This window comes from Lepidochelys olivacea (assembly GCF_965140295.1).
Source record: "Lepidochelys olivacea isolate rLepOli2 genome assembly, chromosome: 10".
Taxonomy (NCBI): domain Eukaryota; kingdom Metazoa; phylum Chordata; order Testudines; family Cheloniidae; genus Lepidochelys; species Lepidochelys olivacea.
The window spans coordinates 50,472,620-50,493,026 of record NC_140420.1 but is presented as its reverse complement, the minus strand read 5'-3'; the positions used below and the strand labels follow the sequence as shown (position 1 = coordinate 50,493,026).

The 20,407-nt window shown below is 43.1% G+C and overlaps 1 protein-coding gene and 1 long non-coding RNA gene across 6 annotated transcripts in view; one reads left to right on the top strand and one right to left on the bottom strand.

The window, feature by feature from the left end:
• Positions 1-20,407, top strand: part of TMEM266 (transmembrane protein 266) — a 123,919-nt gene that overhangs the window by 96,862 nt on the left and 6,650 nt on the right. The gene's annotated exons all lie outside the window — the stretch shown is intronic.
• LOC311526917 lies at positions 16,796-19,946 on the bottom strand. The gene is made up of 3 exons (XR_014713189.1): positions 18,897-19,946; positions 17,967-18,092; positions 16,796-17,144 (listed from the first exon to the last, which is right to left on the bottom strand). It is a non-coding gene; the product is annotated as an uncharacterized lncRNA (long non-coding RNA).

Genomic DNA, 20,407 nt, shown 5'->3' with positions numbered 1-20,407 from the left:
TCAGTGTGGGGAAGTGGTGAATAGCTACACACCTGAACTAAATCAGGAGATCTATCTAGTCTTCACTGTTGTACAGGCTGTAGATGTTACCTTTTTCCTGGTGTGAGCATGAATCTGTGAGACTAGCACTCTGACCTATTCACATTAGTATGTCCCATAACCGTGCACTGTATATTGCTAATGAAGGAGGGGAATGCCATGTGTCAGCTTGTTGAAATGGAATAAGCAATATGTTCCCCAAAAGTGTAGGTGCCTTTTCATGACATGAGCTGTGAATGTACAATTCACAATGCACAGTTCTTGTTATGGAAACAGGATCTTGTTCACATGGCACCCTCACCATACATTCAAAGGCATAGAACGTGGCATTGTGATTGTTGGACGTGCATCAGGTGTGAAAGGTACCTCTAGCTCTTTTATCCCATTGTGTGTTACAACATGGCCCTGGTTATAAAAAGAGTTCTGTACCAATTTTTGGAAGTCAGTATATTGCTAAAGAGTATTGGTATTTATGAAGCAAGAGTATGAATATAAAGAGATAAATATATGTAATTGACTTCTTCACTAAGAGAACATTTATTGGGGTTCATATACTGCAGCAGCGGCTCATACGATGCATGACATGACTAAACCTACTGCTGTTACTATCATGTCACCTCAATGCTTGTTTTGTGACTGTCTTGCTGACAAGGCAGTGAGGCACTTTAATCTTTGGGACACACCAGTTGCCATGCTTATCCAGCGTGTTGCACATTACCCAGTAGGGATGAGCAAGTGACCAGACACTTAAAGTGAAGCTCACTTTGTGATTATAGTCTCTTCATAGTCAAAATGTAGCTCAAAAAGCTATAGATGACTTGGGTGCAATGCTGTGCTTGGATGAAAGCAGCTATGAAAACTGAGGATGCAAGAACTGAAGCAATATATGCTGTGGGCAAAGTTCTGTTTTTCTTTTACATGTCTAAGCTGCAAAGCTATGGGGTATGAGTACCGATGGTACAGTGGGCCTGTGACTTATTCTGTTGGCTTAGAGGAAGACAGGTCAAGGGAACTGTGGAGTACTAGCAGATATATTAGCCGGGGTCCCCTTCTAGCATTCCAGGGACTGGAATCTTACCTAGCTGGTACTTATCTGTACAATATAGGGCAGGGTTTTACTCTGCATCTGGACCTAATAGAAGCATCTGTTCCATAACATTTCTACCACATGAGTATATAACCCACATAATGATGTTAAAGCTGATGAAAGAAATTAACTAAATTTCAAAAGATTTGGGATAATAGAATCATAGAATCATAAATTGTAGGACTGGAAAAGACCTCAAGAGGTCTTCCAGTCCAGTCCCCTGCACTCAAGGCAGAACTAACTATTATCTAGACCATCCCTGACAGGTGTTTGTCTAACCTACTCTTAAAAATGTCCAATGACAGAGATTCCACAACCTCCGTAGGTTTATTCAAATTTATTCCAGTGCTTAACTACCCTGACAGGAAGTTTTTCCTACTGTCCAACCTAAACCACCCTTGCTGCAATTTAAGCCCATTGCTTGTCCTATTCTGAGAGGTTATAGAGGACAATTTTTCTCTCTCCTCCGTGTAACAACCTTTTATGTACTTGAAAACTGTTATCATGTCCCCTTTCAGTCTTCTCTTCTCCAGACTATACAAACCCAATTTTTCAATCTTCCCTCATAGTCATGTTTTCTAGACCTTTAATCATTTTTTGTTGCTCTTCTCTGGACTTTCTCCAATTCGTCCACATCTTTCCTGAAATGTGGCACCCAGAACTGGACACAATACTCCATTTAAAGCCTAATCAGCTCAGAGTATAGTAGAATAATTATTTCTCATGTCTCACTTATAACACCCATGCTAATACATCCCAGAATGATGTTTCCTTTTTTTGCAACAGTGTTACACTGTTGACTCATATTTAGCCTGTGGTCCAGTATGACCCCCAGATCCCTTTCCGCAGTACTGCTTCCTGGGCAGTCATTTCCCATTTTGTACGTGTGCAACTGATTGTTCCTTCCTAAAGGGAGTACTTTGCATTTGTCCTTATTGAATTTCATCCTATTTACTTCAGATTATTTCTCCAGTTTGTCCAGATCATTTTGAATTTTAATCCTATCCTCCAAAGCACAACCCCTTCCAGCTTGGTATCGGCCGCAAACTTTATATGTGTACTTTCTATGCCATTATCTAAATCATTGATGAAGATATTGAACAGAACTGGTCTCAGAACTGATCCCTGCGGGACCTCACTTGATGTGCCTTCCAGCTTGACTGTTAACCACTAATAACTACTCTCTGGGAATGGTTCCAACCAGTTATGCACCCACCTTATAGTGGCTCCATCTAGGTTGCATTTTCCTAGTTTATTTATGACAAGGTCATGTGAGACAGTATCAAAAACCTTACTAAAGTCAACATATACCACATCTACTGCTTCCCCCCTATCCACAAGGCTTATCACCCTATGAAAGAAAGCTATTGGGTTGAGTTGACATGATTTGTTCTTGAGAAATTCATGCTGACTGTTACTTATCATCTTATTATCTTCTATGTGTTTAATTTCTTAATTATTTGCTCCATTATCTTTCTGGGTACTGAAGTTAAGCTGACTGGTCTGTAATTCCCCAGCTTGTCCTTATTCCCCTTTTCATAGATTGGCACTATATTTGCCCTTTTCCAGTCCTCTGGAATCTCTCCCATCTTCCATGACTTTTTAAAGATAATCGCTAATGGCTCAGATATCTCTGTCAGCTCCTTGAGTATTCTGGGATGTATTTCTTCAGGCTCTGGTGACTTGAAGTCATCTAACTTGTCTAAGTAATTTTTAACTTGTTCTTTCCCTATTTTAGCCTCTGATCCTACCTCATTTTCACTGGCATTCATTAAGTTAGAAGTCCAATCGCTACTAAACATTTTAGTGAAAACTGAAACAAAAATGTTGTTTAGCATTTCTGCCATTTCCACATTTTCTGTAATTGTTTTCCTCCCTCATTGAGTAATGGGCCTACCCTGTCCTTGGTCTTCCTCTTGCTTCTAATGTATTTGTAGAATGTTTTCTTTTTACCCTTTATATTTCTAGCTAGTTTAATCTCATTTTGTGCATTGGCCTTTCTAATTTTGTCCCGACATACTTGTGTTGTTTGTTTATATTCGTCCTTTGTAATTTGACCTAGTTTCCACTTTTTGTGGGACTCTTTTTTTTGAGTTTCAGATCATTGAAGATCTCCTGGGTTAAGCCAGGGTAGTCTCTTGCCATACTTCCTAGCTTTCCTACACAGTGAGATAGTTTGCTCTTGTGCCCTTAATAATGTTTTTTTGAAAAACTGCCAACTGTTTTTCCCCTTAGACTTGCTTCCCATGGAATCTTTCCTACCAACTCCCAAGTTTGCTAAAGTCTGCCTTCTTGAAATCTATTAACTTTATTGTGACTATATGGACATCAATTGCTTAGATCAGTTCCAATCTCTTTTTTTCTTCTTCCATGTGCTTTTTAGACCCCCTCTGGCATTTTGCCTGATAATTTTTGTGGGATGGTCACTAACTCTAGAAAGGAGAATTGCAATATTAATCCATTTCAATTAGAACCCTTCTTTCAGTCAAATTACACAGAATTCAGTATGCATAGGGTTTAGGCCCAAAAGAGCTCCCAAAATTTGTCAAATAATTCTCTGTTCTTTGCTAAATATTGAATTAGTAACCATGAAACGAGTTAAATATTTTGGCATTTTTGTTTTTGTTCTTTCTTTTTACTAATTTGCAATTATGATCACTCACAATTTACCCATATGTCACCCACGCACATCAGTGAGTGGGGAAATTGATGGGGACAGTGGTGAAAGGGGCACAGTCCCAGTGGCAAGGGAGGGAGGCATTCACCAGGGGACAATAGGTAGCTCCTTCCCCTGGGAGTCTCTGGCATCCATTGGCCAGCGGAGGGGAGAGGGGTGCTGATTGACCAGCATTCCCCAGCTTCCAGGATTTAACCCGGCACAGGGACCATGTGGAGCTTCTTTCAGCTCTGTTCCAGCAGCCCATCCTATCTACCAGAACTAGGAATGGGAACCCAGCTTGACAGACGCTGTGGGTCTAGCTGATTGCCTGTTTAGGGGGTCAGAAAGGAATTTTTTCTCCCATGGGCCAGTTGTGGAGGACCATGGAGTTTTTTGCCTTCCTCACAGCACCTTCGACCCATAGTGGGTTAAGTATGAATGTGCATAGTACCTAACTGTTGGTGTTTATACGTCGCAACTTGCGGCCATTTTCCAGTACGGTTAAAAGAATAAAATAAAATACTTCCCAGAGGTAGGAGAGCTGGGATTTTGGTGATGGGCCTTGGGCTCATATGATAGGGACAGACCTTGTAGCCCTCGTGGGCTGAGGTTCCCACCCTACTGCACCCGCTGTCCCCCTCACGAGTGGAAGGGTGCTGGAGTCAGAGAATGCTGAGTCATTGAGGTAGGCTGAGGAGAGCCTACCCCACATTATGGGTTATATGGTAAGGAGTCCTATAACCCCTGCAGTGGAACCAATTAAATACCTGATATAAGAGAGTATGGGTGATGGGCGGGTAGCACCCCACCCTTATGTTAAAGTTTAATAAAAAGTTGTGGCCTGCCACTTAATTCCATGCCTGGATCGGTCCTCATTTTGCTGCTGTGTCTACATCAAAAATTATTTGAGCTTTCAAATTGTATTTAGAAAAAGCAGAAAGTGGATTGTTTGTATGCTGCCCCATAAATGCATTTCCTCCTTTTTGTCAGATTTCAGAGGTTTCCCCAGGAGGATACTTTATAATTTATGCATATGTTCCTTGAGGGTTACATTTGGAACTGAAGAAAGTTTTACATGGTATAAACACAATTGCTGAAATTATAGTGAATTCAAATAGGTTGCAATAGGTCTTATAGATATTAATGCTTGTTACTGAAACCTTGAAAACATACATTTAGCAAATAATAAAAATGATTGCTCCGTTACATTTCCTATTCCTGAATATCATACTGTTGTGTTAGAATTAAGAGGTCTTGTTGGAAATCTACAATTAATCTCTGATTTCAAGGGAATCAACTGAAAATGTAAAGGAAAGATTTTCATTATGAATCTTATATTGTGTACAAAAGACTCTATGTTAAAATAACATTTCAAGTCTTTGACTTTGTAACCTAAAGTTGGAAACACCATTTCTGAGGTTGCCTGGTGCACTGAATGAAGCAGGGGCCATATGGAAAAATAGTTTGTGATTATGTAATTAAAAACTGTGTCATAAGCATACGCACAAGGGGGCCATATTAAGGTTGCACGCACAAAGGTAAATCTGACATTTACTACTTTTCAAGTGCTAAACTTTGCAAGCTTAAATAACATTATTTTAATGACGTTTTTGTAGATTTAATTTTCTCCATTATTTTTTAAAAGGAAAGAGGTTAAACCAAATCCTGTTATGCACAAATGTAACAACTCTCCTCCAATCATGCATCATCAATGATTTGAATCCTGCATCATCAATGATTTGATGAATCATGCATCATCAATTATTTGAATCCTGAACCGTCAATGTTTCTGCACAAATTACTATATTAACTGGCAGCTGGAGAAGGCTGGGTCGGCCACTGGGACTATGTGCCCATCCAGGTGTGTCTGTAGAGAACCCAGCCCATTCCTGCTCCCCTTCCCACCAACTGCTCCCGTGTCTCCCAGGCAGTCCCAGTATAATCTTGCTGCTACTGTTGTTGCTGTGTCAGTTATTGTTTTGGCGTGCTGCCAGAAATTTCCTAAGCAGTGCAATAGCAGTTTCTAAAGAATAGATCTCAGTGAAATCTGAATGTAATTTCTTGGGACAAAGAAAGGGCATTTCAGTAGCCCAAAGTGCGACAGCAGCTGGGGCATTCTATCTATCTAGCATGGGCAGGGAAATCCGGTTAGTCCCAGATCCCTTGTTTTTCCCACACATACCAGTAAGCCTGTTTACATACTAGGGCAGATAATGCACTCGCACATACTCTGCATTCTTGCCCCATTTCACACCCCAAAACTGCACTAATTCTGCTGAATGCAGGGCCTTCCACAGCCCTTACTTTGTCCAGCAGCAAGCCCACAGTGTGTTTCTATACATGATTGTGCTACTTTGGCCGAAAGATTGTATTTGCAAACTCCCCTGTGAGTCAACCAGTCTTAGGAATCATTTTATCTACATCTTCTCCCAACTATGCCCCTCTTCATTAAATTCTCTATCTTGTCAGAACCACTTCTGACCAGAGTAGTACATTTGGGTGGTTCATATCATGGCATCTAGGACCTATGAAGAATACATGGGAATGCCTATAGCAGCTGAGGTAGGGAATGGCATGAATAGTACACAACTCTGACAAACCTATTTTTGTGGGCCTCTCAAGATCTTTCCAGGTTTGGAGGGCCCTGAATTCTGTCAAACCAATGGGCTTTAGCTGGCTAAAGAACTTAGTGCATGGGAAAATTGGGTATTCCTGCCAAAGCAAATCTTATTTCCCTTGTTCATAAGGAACAATGGAAACATTCAGTATCAACTACTTTACCATGCGGCGTTACAGAATAAAAAAGCATTCAGACTTCTGCTCATTTCCCTGCATGTGAGTTTTATGGGACAGTGCATAAGTTAAAGCTCCTCGGGGGCAACTCTAGCTTGCACTGTGGTATTTACACTGGATTTTGTGGAACCATTTTCAGCAGCATTCAATAAAATAAGTCAGGTAACCCTGCATCACATGTTACACACAGCACCTCAGAGACACAGACTTCCTCAAAGACATACAGTGCATACATACACCAGGAGAATACCTTCTGCACTGACAACGCGGGTAACTTTCAGTGTACATTTTCAAACTGGTTTTGTTATTGCACAACTGTTTCTTGCCTTCCTTTGTTTCTAAAGTGAATTAATTCCTGGTGGCATTGAGGAGAGTGAAGTGCTCTGTCCATACCATACTATGAAAGTGTTCCAAAATGGCCCTGTCAATATGCTTCATGCTTGTCACCTCTGTGAGGTGACAGCCTTGTTCAGCCTCCATAATAATAATTCTTATGCTAAGTCTGTGAATATAAGGCCTATTGCTTAATTGGCATGTTTTAGTCTCTGCAAGGTAGGCCACCTCCGAGAATTCTATTATGGGTAGGAAAAGCTGTGTGGAAAGTGTACTAATGTTGAACAGATATCCAAGCCAGTTTGGCCAAGAGATGCGGGAAACATTTCCTCTTAAATGTGTCCTGAATGTAGACTTTATGTGCTGGAAAGATTTTTACTAGACAAATATGGAGGCTAAAAATTTGACCTTACCACCTAAACAATGACAATGGAGGGTGAATATCAACAGAAGAGTGCACACTAATAAGATGCACACCAGCGTAAGGAGCTAGGAATTCCAGAGTTCAGCTCTGATATTGCCAGTCTCTGTGAATAACACATTTTCTCCTAATGTAAAATTTGGATAATAATACTTACCTATTTTACAGGAGTGTTGTGAGAATTAACAGGTTGGTCTGTAAAGAGTTGAGGAAGAAAACTGCTATATATAAATGCTAAGTGATGCTGGTAAGTCATTTTTAGAATTAAACATGGACATTCTTTGCATAATAGTGAAAGAAATATTCTAGATGTTACCCTCTCTCCTCTCTTCCTCCCAGAAAAAGAGCAGTGATGCAATAGCAAAACTTATTCTCACTGTTCATCTCTAGATTATAAAGGAAGTTTTTCTTGTCAGGTTCTTGACTCACACAATATGTAACTGATCATGGTTAGAATAACATCTATTTCTTTTCTGTTTAGATTTGCTCCGGCACAAATAATTTTTAAAGCTTGAGATACAAAGTTCCATGTTTCAGGGAATGTCAAGTTCACAGTGCCCCATATAGTCATTAATACTTCCTTCCAAATTTATTATTCTTTAATCTGTCCCATAATATGTGAATTACAGTCCCTGGTGGAAATTCCATATTTTTCTGCATATATCATTGCAGTCTTTGAAATTCTACAATACTGACATAGTTTTTAAATTAATACACAGCCCTAGGCCAGGAGAAGAGAATCCCATCTCTGTTACTTTGCATTGCAGAAGGATTATTTTAGATATTCTTAGACAAATTTCCATTTTTATGAGATTGGCAATGAAGTTTTACCTTTGGGGAAAAGGTAATACTGCTGAAATTTATGAGCATGTTTAGTGAAAATGAACACTTGCTGTACCCATTGGTATTTACATTTATGTACGTCTTTATCAAAGCAAGTAAAGAAAATGGCATTTAGTGGATATGAAAAATTCCAGTGCTTTACAGGGGCTCCATTAGGATTATTCTCAAGCAGGCAGAAAAGTTAAAGCATTACAGTGGAAATGGATTTTACTAATTGTTGCTGATAATGGTAATTCAGTTATATGAATCAAATGTGGTTTTCAAATAGCAGTTCCCTTTGGTGCTTGTATGTTTGTCTTCATTCTTGCTACTTGATGGGAGCTTTCTTTGCAAGGGACAATAGGAAATTACTTACATGTTTTTTTTAAAAGCCAGGAAAGATGTATACACCTTTTGAGCTGACTGTTAGACCTAATATCATCTTGATTTCATGGCACTGACACACTAAAATGCCTTGTTAGACCTCGCTCTGTCCATTCAAGACTGAGAATTTGGCTTTTCTGTATGTGTCTGATTTAGAACACACGGTAGTTCATGGATCCACATACATCCACATACAGTGACCACTCACAAGAATGGATAGGGGTCATGCTAATCAGTTCTTAAAACAGAACCTCCATGCATATAGTGTGTAGTTATTGAAATGTCTATTAACAATATAGAGGGGAAGACACTCTTTGCATTTCGAGAAGCAGTGAACATTTAACTATCTGTACAAAGTTAAATCTCCTTGCCTCAAGTCTGTGGCTGCCTTGCAAGTGTGTAGGAGATGGTGAAGGTATACCATCAGGGAATTTAAGTTCAAACAAAGATTCTGCAGTCATAGGGTCTGATTTACAGAGCTAATGAGCACCCACAAAGCCAACTGAAATAAAAGGGAACTGCAGACAACGGGTAGCCTGGAGTCCAGTGTAGAAGGAACAGAGGGTAAGGTTTTCAGAAGTGACTTAGAAGCACAGGTCCCACTGAAAACCATTTTAAGAACTGAAATCCAGTGGGACCTTTGCTCCTACGGCACATGGGGTATGTCTGCAATGTGAAGAGAAACCTGGGGTGCTGAGTCTCAGAGCCTGGGTCACTTGATTTGGGCTCATGGGACTTCGGCTGAAAGGCTAGAAATACTAGGGAAGACAAGCTTTATGAAGATCCTCTTCCCTCCCCAGGTTTCAGAGCCTGGGCTCCATGTCTACACTGCTGTGTTTTGAGTCTGAAGTGTAGACACACCTTTGGGCACTGTTTAAAACCCCAGCCCTAACAAAAAACCCAGCATTTAGGTCAGTGACTGGTGGTGTTGGCATGACACAGCAAACTCTGGTTTTCTGAATCAAAGTATATTTTTGATTTTTAAATTCTTAAAATATTCTTACCACAGATGTCAGTGGGCATCTTGACCTCATTTAGAGCAGACTCCGATAACACATTGATTAAATCAACACACAGTTTATTTATCAGCGAAAACTGGGGCCAAAGTCACCCTCAAAGTCATCTGCTGTCATTTTTAGAGCTTTTTCTGCTACAGCAATATGTGCTGATAAAGGAAAAAGCAGTATGTCTCAGGATTTCCCAAACCAACAACCCTTCTACGTCTCAGATGTATTTTTGATTTTGAATCATACTGATTCTCTTGTCTCCTGTGGCTACTAACATTGACATTTCTGTCAAGATGGATGCAGCAGATCCTCCCAAATTCTCACATGCACAGCCAGTCTCTGCAGGGACTGGATATCCGTGTGAATGGAAAAGCCTTGTGAACACTGCAGCTGTCACTAATGTGAGAATCTGCTATTGCATAGAAAGCAGAAGGAAGTCTCCCCTGGAGACTGTTAGCCACCCACCTTTGTCCCATTGACAGGTATGTTCCATGTCACTAGAGTGAAAGAGGGACTTGGTGGAGGCACCAAGGTAGGGACTGTGAAATTCCACTCAGGTCATCTTGTTCAAATCCATTAGGATGAACAGTATAGCACAGAGGAGAGGGCACTGACATGACCCTATTGATGTTTGGCTCCAGGTAACTTCATAATAAATTGATGACAGCAACATTTGTTTGGAAATGGGGTCAGTTCCAGAGTTTGGGAAAAGGGGGAATTCAGATGGTTAAGAACAGAAAGTTCTGAAGTGCCAAAGGTGAATTGTAAGTAAGTAGGACAGTATAATTTCTAAAGTGCTATCAGCATAGTTCATAGGCACTCCTGTGTAAGTTTGTTTAGTGCATGGAAGGGGGAATTTTCTGAAGTGCTCAATGTTGGCCCAAATCTGCTCCCACTGAAGTCAGAGGTAAAACTCCTATTGTCTTCAATGGGCACAGAATTAGATCAACACTAAGCACTTTTGAAAAATCCCACCTGTAATGCCCCCTGAATGCAAGCCCCTCTCCTGAACAGCTTCTTGTCAGAAGGGTCACATTCCTAGTGGGATCATACTCTTCCCTAAAGAAAATGCATGCATGAAAAGATGGGTGTCACACCATGTTCTGCAGATTATACAACTGATTCATCCCAGTGGAAAGATGTTTCATAGCCAAGGATCTGCCACAACGAAAGTTCTGCCCCCAGATACTCATGAAGGATAGCTTGAGCTCTGTTCACTGAAGTCCTTGTTGACCACAGCTGTTCTTCTGAGTCACAGAATGAGAGGCAGACAGCGGTAGATGGGCCTAAATACTGTTTGTAGGTGAGGACCAGGATCTTAAACTAGAGAGGCAACGCTTTTAAAGAGTGAAGCACCAGTGTATCGTGGGAGAATGAAACATATGAAGCTGCGAAGTCTTTGGGGAAACTCACTTTTGTGGGTTGTCAATGTGATCTCAAAAAGCCATGTTATACCAAAAGCTTTATTTTGCATTGTGTATGCACTATGGTACGTATCAGTCTGCTTCCTTACTATATGGCCGTTACTATAACCCTCTTCTCTGTTTGCATGTGACCTCAAGCTGAGGATTGCTGGGAGCACTGCTGGCCAAAGACGGAGTAGCACAATGCTTCTCACAGACCTTAACTCTAAAAATACACAGGTGAGCAGGGAAGTCCCTGTGGAAACTGAGGCTTGGTTATATAACCCTGTGATCCACATGAATTAATTGTCACCTGACAAGCAGTGTGGCTCTGAATGTGGGCATTCTTATTTAAGGAGCCTTTTCTAAGACAAAAACATTAATATGTAGCTCCTATCCCTTCGTTATTCTTCTAGCCCTGAGCTGCTGTCTCATCATTAGCATCATGGCAAGTCCCAAAGGGACATAGATCGAGCACCACACAGATCGATCTTCAGCTAGGTCTTTAAGACAGTCTGGCTGGATGTTCAGTCTGTGTCCATCGTTAGCAATGTTATCCCACTGAACCTTTCAGCACTCGCATGATTGCTGGCTAGTAGTAGCATTCCTTGGTAAACATGCTTCGTAATTTGTTGTTCTTCCATTCTTATAATACGTCTGTACCAAGAAAGCTGCCAAAACTGAACCAGTGCTGATGGAGGTGGTTGCTGGTTTCAGCTACAAATATCCTCACTGGTGATCTTATCCAGCCATTTAATATGGAGGAGCTGATGAAGACGACGAAAATCGAAACCATCAATCCACCACTCTTCAGCCTTCCTCAGCACCCTCCTTTCACTGGCACACAATAAAGTTGGTATAACTGTGATAGGGTAGATCCGCAGTGTCGTAGCAATCTTGATGCCACAGAGGCCACTAAAGGGCCCACATCTTTCAAACATCCTACACCAGTGTCTAGGGTGCTTCCCAAGTTTTTGACAGTTGCCACCTTTTCAATGTCCTGTTTGAACAGGTTAATACTGAGTGGGTTGTAATCTGGAGCTGCATTCTGCTTGATGTTAAAGGCCATGGACTTAGTTTTATCCACATTAACAACCAAACAAATGCATGCTGCTTTTCCCCCAACCAGATTAGCCATCAGCTACAACCATTCACTGAACTGAGCCAACAAGACAACTTCCAAGTTGCCAGACAGCTTTCCATTCTGAACTGCTTATTGCCCTCAAAGTCTTTGAGACTGTCATCTGATGAGGAATGGCATTGTTTGTCATCGGTTCTTTTGCTGCCAGCTTAGTGCTGGTGCCTCAGCCCTTCAAACATCAACCATGGATCAGTGAGCCACTGTCTAGTCTCATATTAAAACAATTAGCTATAATGGAACCTGGAATTTTGAATCTGGTTATATTACCCAGAGAGACTGCTAATGTAGATAGTAAAAGATAACCAAAATCATGAGGCAATAATGAAGTTAGGCCATCTCTAATCAGAGCTGATGTACCAGTGACAACCCTGTGTTAAAATAATAGGGAGAATTATACTGGAAAAACACAGAAATCTGCTTTTGGAGCTCCAGTTAAAATATATGCAGTGAGGTTTCTTATCGCTTTGACTTAACTAAAAACTATTTCAAAAGTAATCAGGTTTCAATTTTAACAAGTCCCTGTCCTAATGTGACAAGGAACATACTGAACAGTGGCTCAGCAGCCTTTATTGCTGTACTTGTGTATTCATTTTCCTTTCTTTTTCGTGGTTTTCCTTTTCATAGGTTTCTAAATGTTATTGGTACTCAAGGGGAAAGATACCAGTGATGAAACTGCAAGATCTCATTCTTAAGAAACCTCAGAATAAAGATTATTTCCTAGTAGACAGTGTGTCTGTACAGTGAGAGGTAATAAAGTTGTATCACTCCACTCTAAAGACTCATGACCTCACAGAGATTCTGCAGCTGAAGAAAGAATAATTCCACGGTCTAGGAAATTCAACTCCAATAGACAGAAGTCAGCAGAATCAGTGGCAATAAAAGGATGAAATAAAATGCTTTAATAATAAAATATTTCCAAGTAACATGAAGAAACTTTTTTTAGAGAAAAGACTCAAAATCATAAAGATGTACAAATGGTATTTATTGCATGCAGAGGTTTTGCAGATTCATACACTGGGATCATTGATGAAACAATTGTTACAGTCATTATGGAGGGATTAGAGGACTAGAAGAGGAATCTGCCTTGATGGACAGAATGGCATTTATGTGTTCCACCAAATTTATGATGTTTTTATAGGTTCAGGAGAGAGAGGGAGAGAGATTACATTGTCATCTCATGGGTTGGAATGGACTTTACTCCAAATAGTTTATTATTCCCAGGAAAATTTCAGTTTATGCTCTATATTTTTACAGAAAAAAAAGGAAGACTATTTGGAACTCTTCATCAAAAACTTTCCAGTTGCTGTGTGATAGTTCCTGACCAAGAGCTCCACATTTTTCAAGGGCAAGATTTTGGAAAGCAGGCTAAAGTGCTAGCTCCATCCCCCCAGAAGAGAAGGGATGGGCCTGGCTTTATAATGCACACAGCTGCTCAAGCAGCTGACCCACGGAAAATGGTTGACTTTAAATTCAGGGAAGAGGTTATTTCAGTTTTCATAAGAGATAGGGTATTAACCCCAGTGTCCTGGCTAAACTCCAGTTTGGATAATTACCTTCCTTCCTACTGAAATTGCCACTCTAGTCTTAGTTGGAATCAATACTAGTCTTCACTTCCTGTCCTGAATTGTACAGTTCTGCTGTGTATTGTTCCACAGCTGCCTCGTTCCATCTAGTAGCCGCATTTCACTGACAAGTGAAGTGATTCCTTGTATCTATTTTTGTCAAGGTCGGCATTAATTTACACCCCAATGCATTGAGCAGTGTCTTGCCGTAGACAGCAGTCTATCCTACCTTCTTCTTTCCAGGCCCTGTCCTTCTTCTTGCTACACACCACAGTTTCCAATCCACTGAGAAATGTGAAATCATCTTCCCTTCCTGAATGTGCAGATAAACTGGGGTTCCTATGGGTAAGAGAGATCCTGATTCCATGGCTTTTATTAACAGCGCTGTTGCTTGCAGTCCAAATCTAAAAATTAAACATGCTCCAGTCCCTGTGTAGAAATGTTTTGATTCCTTTAGGCACATCAAACAAGAAAGGAGAGAAAGGTGGGATTCTAAGCATGACTATTAGAGTCCAGTGTCTGTAACCATGTTTCCAGGGTCACCATCTCCAATGTATGAGAGGAAAATTATATTTTTTCTTGCTTCTCCAATCCATCAGCTTAGGCTGTGGAATGAGATTGGTTTTATGGAAGAGAATGTGGAGACCACATAACTGTATCTCATAAAGATCCAAGCTATCTGTAAGAAAAGAGAAAATAGTCTTATATCTCCTGGATCCTGGAAATTGTGAGTTCCCCATGGAATGAAATCAAAAGAAATTTCTACCCATGAAGAGGAAATAGAGGAGGAATCTGAAAGGCGAATTGATACTTAAGAGAATCAATATAGAATCTGAGAGACGAGAACTATATAGTATTTTAGATGATACAAACAATCTGCCCTCTCCCAAAAGCTGTTCTCTCTTCCTCATATATACTGACATTCTTCCTACAATCCGCTGTTGTTTTAGTTCAGTTGAATGTGCTAAAGGACTTTTTATCTGATTTTAAATCACCATGATCTGCCTTTATGATGCTATATTGTATTGCATAAATAATATGCTTTTCTTCTTCTTCTTCTAGTAGTGTCCCTATGGGTGCTCCACTGTAGGTGTGTCTGCCTCCCTGCACTGCTGGTCGGAGAACTTTGGTAGCAGTGTCCGTTGAGCCTGCACCTGTGCTGTTTCTCCTCATGCTGCGCCATGAGGCTTGCCAGCGCATGCGGGCTAGCTGTCCTCAATTCCATCTCAACCACCTCTGGCTAGAGACAGAGCCGTTAGCTGTCGTTAACTCTCTTTTTCAGTTGTTAATGGTTACCTTTTAGAAACCCTTTAGAAGAAGAAGAAAGAAAGGACTTTGTTCCTGTGGGATGGGGAAGGGGACCCTCCTGGACAAGGGTATGCCCAGCTCTCTGGGGTTCAAGAAGTGTCGCACTTACAGCGAGGTGATTACGGTCACAGACAAGCACTCCCAATGCATTCGCTGCTTCAGTGAGGGCCACATCCCACAAAAGTGCTCTCTCTGCCACCAGCTCTGACCAAGATCCCACAAGGGCAGAGCGCTCCACCAGAAAATCATCTTTTATGGAGGTGGCTCTCTGACCCCAGCCTTCTGGCGGACATGAGTCTTCCCCTCAACCTTCAACTTCGAAGGACAGTGGGTCGAAGAAACAGTCTGGGGACTCCTCTCACAAGTTGAAAAAGAGAGCAGGAAGTCCCCTCAGCAAGCCTAGGGTATAGCCAAAAGCGATCACCATCTTGCTTGATATCCTCAGCACCACTGGCACCAAGTTCATCTGGCACCCACTCCTCTCTTCAACGGTCGATGCCCGGTATCGTTGATAGGCCCACAGACCCTTTGGGCACAGGCACGGAATCTTCAGTACAGAGAGACACAGGCAAATGCCCTAAGACACTCCTAGTAAGCGAGTTGTTGTCAGTACCACCAGCAACACTGGCTCATCTGGCACCAGAGAGATCAGTATGGGCAAAGTCTCCATCTCCCCTGGCACCACCACTAACACCAGGATGCTCGGTACGAGCAGAATTCCATCAGCCTGGTGACCTCGCTATGTTGGAAGCTCCTGACTCTCTGCCCCTTGGTACCAAGATCGTGGAACAGAGCCATGACCAACCAAGCAGGATTTCCCTACAATCATGCCATGCCCCTCTGGTGTCAAGTGAGGGATTGGACAGTGAGTGGGACCCCTGGCTGCACACCAACAGCCTGTCTAGAAGGCACTGAGCGTCTCCTGGGAGCCCTCCAGGCAAGCCCCCTAGGCTACAGCATTGCAGGTCTCGGAACCCCAAGAAGTGGAGAGCAAGAGGTGGACAGAGGAGGAGGTCATACCCAAGGTCATATCCTCGCCTTTGCCGAAATGGTCATGCTGTCGCCACCTTCCATGATGGATGACTTCTGCTTATTCCAAGAGCTGGCGAAGAGAGTGGTGGACACTCTCCACATACCATTGAAGGGGGTTAAAGATATGCACCACCAGCTTATCAACATCCTCCATGCTTCATCTACCTGCAGGGGTGAAAGTGAGCCAGTACGGGCTGGTACGGCATACCAGCAAGAAGCTGGTACCAGCCCATATGCAGCCAACATTAAAGCACTGCCAAGGCAGCACTTTAACGTCCCTGCCCCTTTTGCCTTCCCCGTCGGCAGCCTTGCCGGTAGGGTCTGTACTGACAGGGCCGCCGACAGGGGGTGGGGAGGAAGGGGTAGCGCGGATGGGCTGGCTGGGGGAGGCTGACCCCCATCCCTGCCCCTCTGCCCGAGGCCCCTTCCGCCCAGCCCCTTCTGGGGGCTGGAGCCAGCCCACACACTGGTAAGAATTTACTATTACTTTCACCCCTGTCTACCTCCAAAATCACCCTCCTGATCAACAAGGCCATCCTAGACCCAGCTAAGACTGTGTGGCAAACCCCAGCCTCAGTGGCCCAGACGTGCAAGCAGGTGGACAAAAAATATGATGTTCCCACCAGGTAATCAGAGTTCCTATTCACCCACTCACTACTCAGTTCCATTGTGGTGGATGCTGTGAACTCTCGTGGCTGACAGCACCACCTTAGGACAACACGCTATGACAGACACTGGAAGCCCCTTGATCTCTTTGATAGGAAGGCATATTCTTCGGCCACCTTACAGTTTAGAATTGCCAACTACCAGGCGCTCACAGAAAAGTACAACACGAATTACAATAAATGATACGACTTTACTGATAAGCTGCTGGAGAGTTCCCAGGATTCCTTCTAGGCCATCATCCAGCACAGGCAACCGGTAGCAAAAACATCTTTGCAATCAGCCCTTGATGCTGCCGACACAGCTGCCAGAACCACTTCACAGCTGTTATAATGAGATGGGTGTTGTTGCTCCACCTCTCGAGATTCCTGAAGGAGGTTCAGCCTATGGTGGGGGACTTCCCCTTTGAGGGTGTGAAGCTCTTCGCCAAGAAGACCGACGCCTCTCTCCACTCAAAGGATTCTAGGGCCGCTCTTAGGTCACTGGGAATCTACACATCAGTGCAAAAGAGACATTTTTGCCTTCCATACCAACAGAGGCCTTATTCGTCCTAATTCCCATCACAACGGAACTATGAGCCCCAGAGGAAAAAGGAAAAGTTCTCAAAGCGAAAGCCTTCAGGCTCCCAGTCCTCGACCCAAATGCCTGCCCCTAAACACCACTTTTGATGGGCAGGTTGAGGCACCGCGATACCACTTCCCACTGCTATCTGTGACCATGCACCCATTTGGCGACCATTTGGCAGCATTCTGCAGTGCCTGGGAGCGGATAACCTCGGACAGATGGGTCCTAGAGATTGTCAGATCCTACTATTCCATCCACTTCACCTGTCTGCCCCCTCCACAACACCCTTTCCCATCCCTCTTCAGAGACCCTTCTACTACAGCGGGAGATAGGTTGCCTCCTGCAGATAGGAGCCTTCAAACCCATACCTCAGCATCTACCAGGCAAAGGCTTCTATTCTCGCTACTTCCTAATATTCAGAAGGAAGTGGGGTTGGAGACCCATCCTGGACCTCAGAGCTCTCAACAAGTTTGTCAAAGCTCAGCAGTTCCAGATGGTCACCTTATCAACGATCATTCCAACACTGAAACAGGGAGACTGGTTTTTGGCCCTCGACCTACAAGATGCCTACTTTCACATTTCAATACTACTGGCTCACAGACTTCTCCTCGAATTTACCCTGCAGCATGACCATTACCAATACAGAGTCCTTCCCTTGGAAACTTCTTCGTCCCCGAGAGTATTTTCCAAAGTTCTCTCAGTGATGGCCACCCAGATACAATCACAAGGGATAATGATCTACCCTTACCTGGACGATTGTCTTCTCAGAGCCTGGTCGCTTCAGGGAGCTCTTTGAGCCACCAAGGACACAATACGCTTGTTCATAGGCCTACAGATCAATTCCCAGAGGTTGATGCTCACACCAGTACAATGCCTGGAATTCATAGGGGCTGACTTAGATGCGCTACAGGCCAAAGTCTTCCTACCTCAGGACAGGTTTCTATCCCTGATATCGCCTATAGACACAGCTCAATGCAGCCCTCAAATGCCAGCCAGAATCTGCCTCCAGTCCCTGAGGCATATGGCAGCTAGCATGGCGGTGATTCCACATGCCAGACGTCACATGTGATGCCTACAGCTGTGGTTCAGCTCGGTTTACAGACTGAACAGGGACAGTCTGGACAAACCCCTGTCACTGCCCACCAGGATCAGGAACTCCCTGGACTGGTGGAAGAACCCAGCCAATGCATGCAAAGGGATCCCCTTTTTTCAGGCACCACCTCTGTAGCTCCTTCCCACCGATGCATCCCTCATATGATGGGGCGTGCATTTAAACAGCCTCACAGCGCAAAGCAAATGGCTGCCTGTGGAGATATCCTTGCATATCAACTCCTTGAGTTGAGAGCGGTCCGGAACATCTATGCCCATTTCCTCCTGCTGATAACAAAGGATCACATATAAAGATCCTAATGGACAACATAGCCTGCATGTATTATATTAACCATCAGGGGAAGCCAGATCACCCTCTCTTTGCACAGAGGCAATGAAATTGTGTAACTGGTGCATCTCTCACAATGTTACCTTATCCGTGGCTTACCTTCCGGGCATACAAAACATGATAGTGGACAAATGAAGTCACACATTCCCGCACAACCACAAGTGGGAGATGCACCCATCAGTACTTCACAACTTATTCACACAGTGGGGAACTTCATCCACAGATCTGTTTGCCACTTACCAGAACAAGAAGTGTCCACGATACTATTCCAGGGCAGGGGTCAGTCAGCACTCTCTGGGTGATGCCCTCCTCCTCCCATAGGACAAGGACCTTCTTTACTCCTTCCTTCCATTTCCTCTTCTGCTGAAGGTCCTGCTGAAGATAAAGAAGAACGGCACTCACATAATTCTGATTGCTCCCACAGGGCCGAGACAGGCCTGGTACCCTTACCTGATGCAGCTCGCAATGTGTACCTGCAGAAATGGTCCAGGTTTCAGATTTGGTGCACGTCCCACCAAATCTCTCCAGTATCAGCAACTCTTCCACATATTCTGGAATATACCCTGACCCTTAAAAAATTGGGGTTATTGCTGTGCTCTCTCAGGGTCCACCTAGCAGCTATTACAGCATTTAACCAACCTGTAGAAGGGTACTCAGTACTATTGCACCCGACCACTAAAAGGTTCCTTAAGAGAATAACAAACCTCTTCCCTCAACCTCGACTTCCTACCCCCTCGTGGGATCTAAACCTAGTGTTGAAAGGGCTGACTAGGCCCCCTTTGAACCTCTGGCTACCTGTTCACTAGCATACCTATTGATGAAAGCAGTCTTTCTGGTTGCAATTACCATGGCTAGAAGAATAGGGGAAATAGCAGCTCTGATGGCTCATCACCCATACACAGTATTCTTCTCTGACAAGGTTACACTTAGGCCACATCCAAGGTTCATCCCTAAAGTGACCCCCTCGTTTCACATGAATCAGTCTATTCACCTTCCCGCCTCCTTCCTCAAGCCTCACTGAGACAATAGGAAAGCCATATTGCATATCCTCGATGTCAGGAGACCCCATGCATTCTACCTCAATAGGACAAAGGCCTTCAGGAAGTCTCCTAGACTATTTCTCTCTATGGCAGAAAGATCTAAGGGTTTGGAAATATCAGCCCAAAGACTCTCCAAGTAGATCTCTAACTGCATCAGATGGTGCTACCAAATTCGTAACATGATCCCTCCAGCCTCGATCCGTACACATTCCCCGAGATCCATCTCCTCCTCCATCACCTTCCTCAAGAATGTCCCCATTTGAGATCTGCAGAGCAGCGACATGGGCATCAGTCCACATCTTTGCAGAACATTATGCAATCAGCAGGGACTCCACCTTGGATGCCATCTTTAGCTCTCTCATCTGTGACTAACCCACCCCCCAAAGTCCCAGCCCTCCAAGGGGGGTACTGCTCAGGAGTCACCTACAGTGGAGCACCCATAAGGGGACACATCTTGAAGAACAATCAATACTGAACCATCATTACTGAACAAGGTAACTTCTTTTATATACATGTAACATTCAAAAGTTTTCAACTTTAATATTTTTCAAAAATCCTTGAGTACAACAGTATGGAAGTTAACAATGAATAATACCACTTGGGATAACTTGAGTTTATTGTAACCTATTGCTTCTAAAGCAACTGAGATTCCCATATGATTAAAAACCAGTTTGTTAATTGCCAGTTTGCTTCAATATAATCATCCAATGC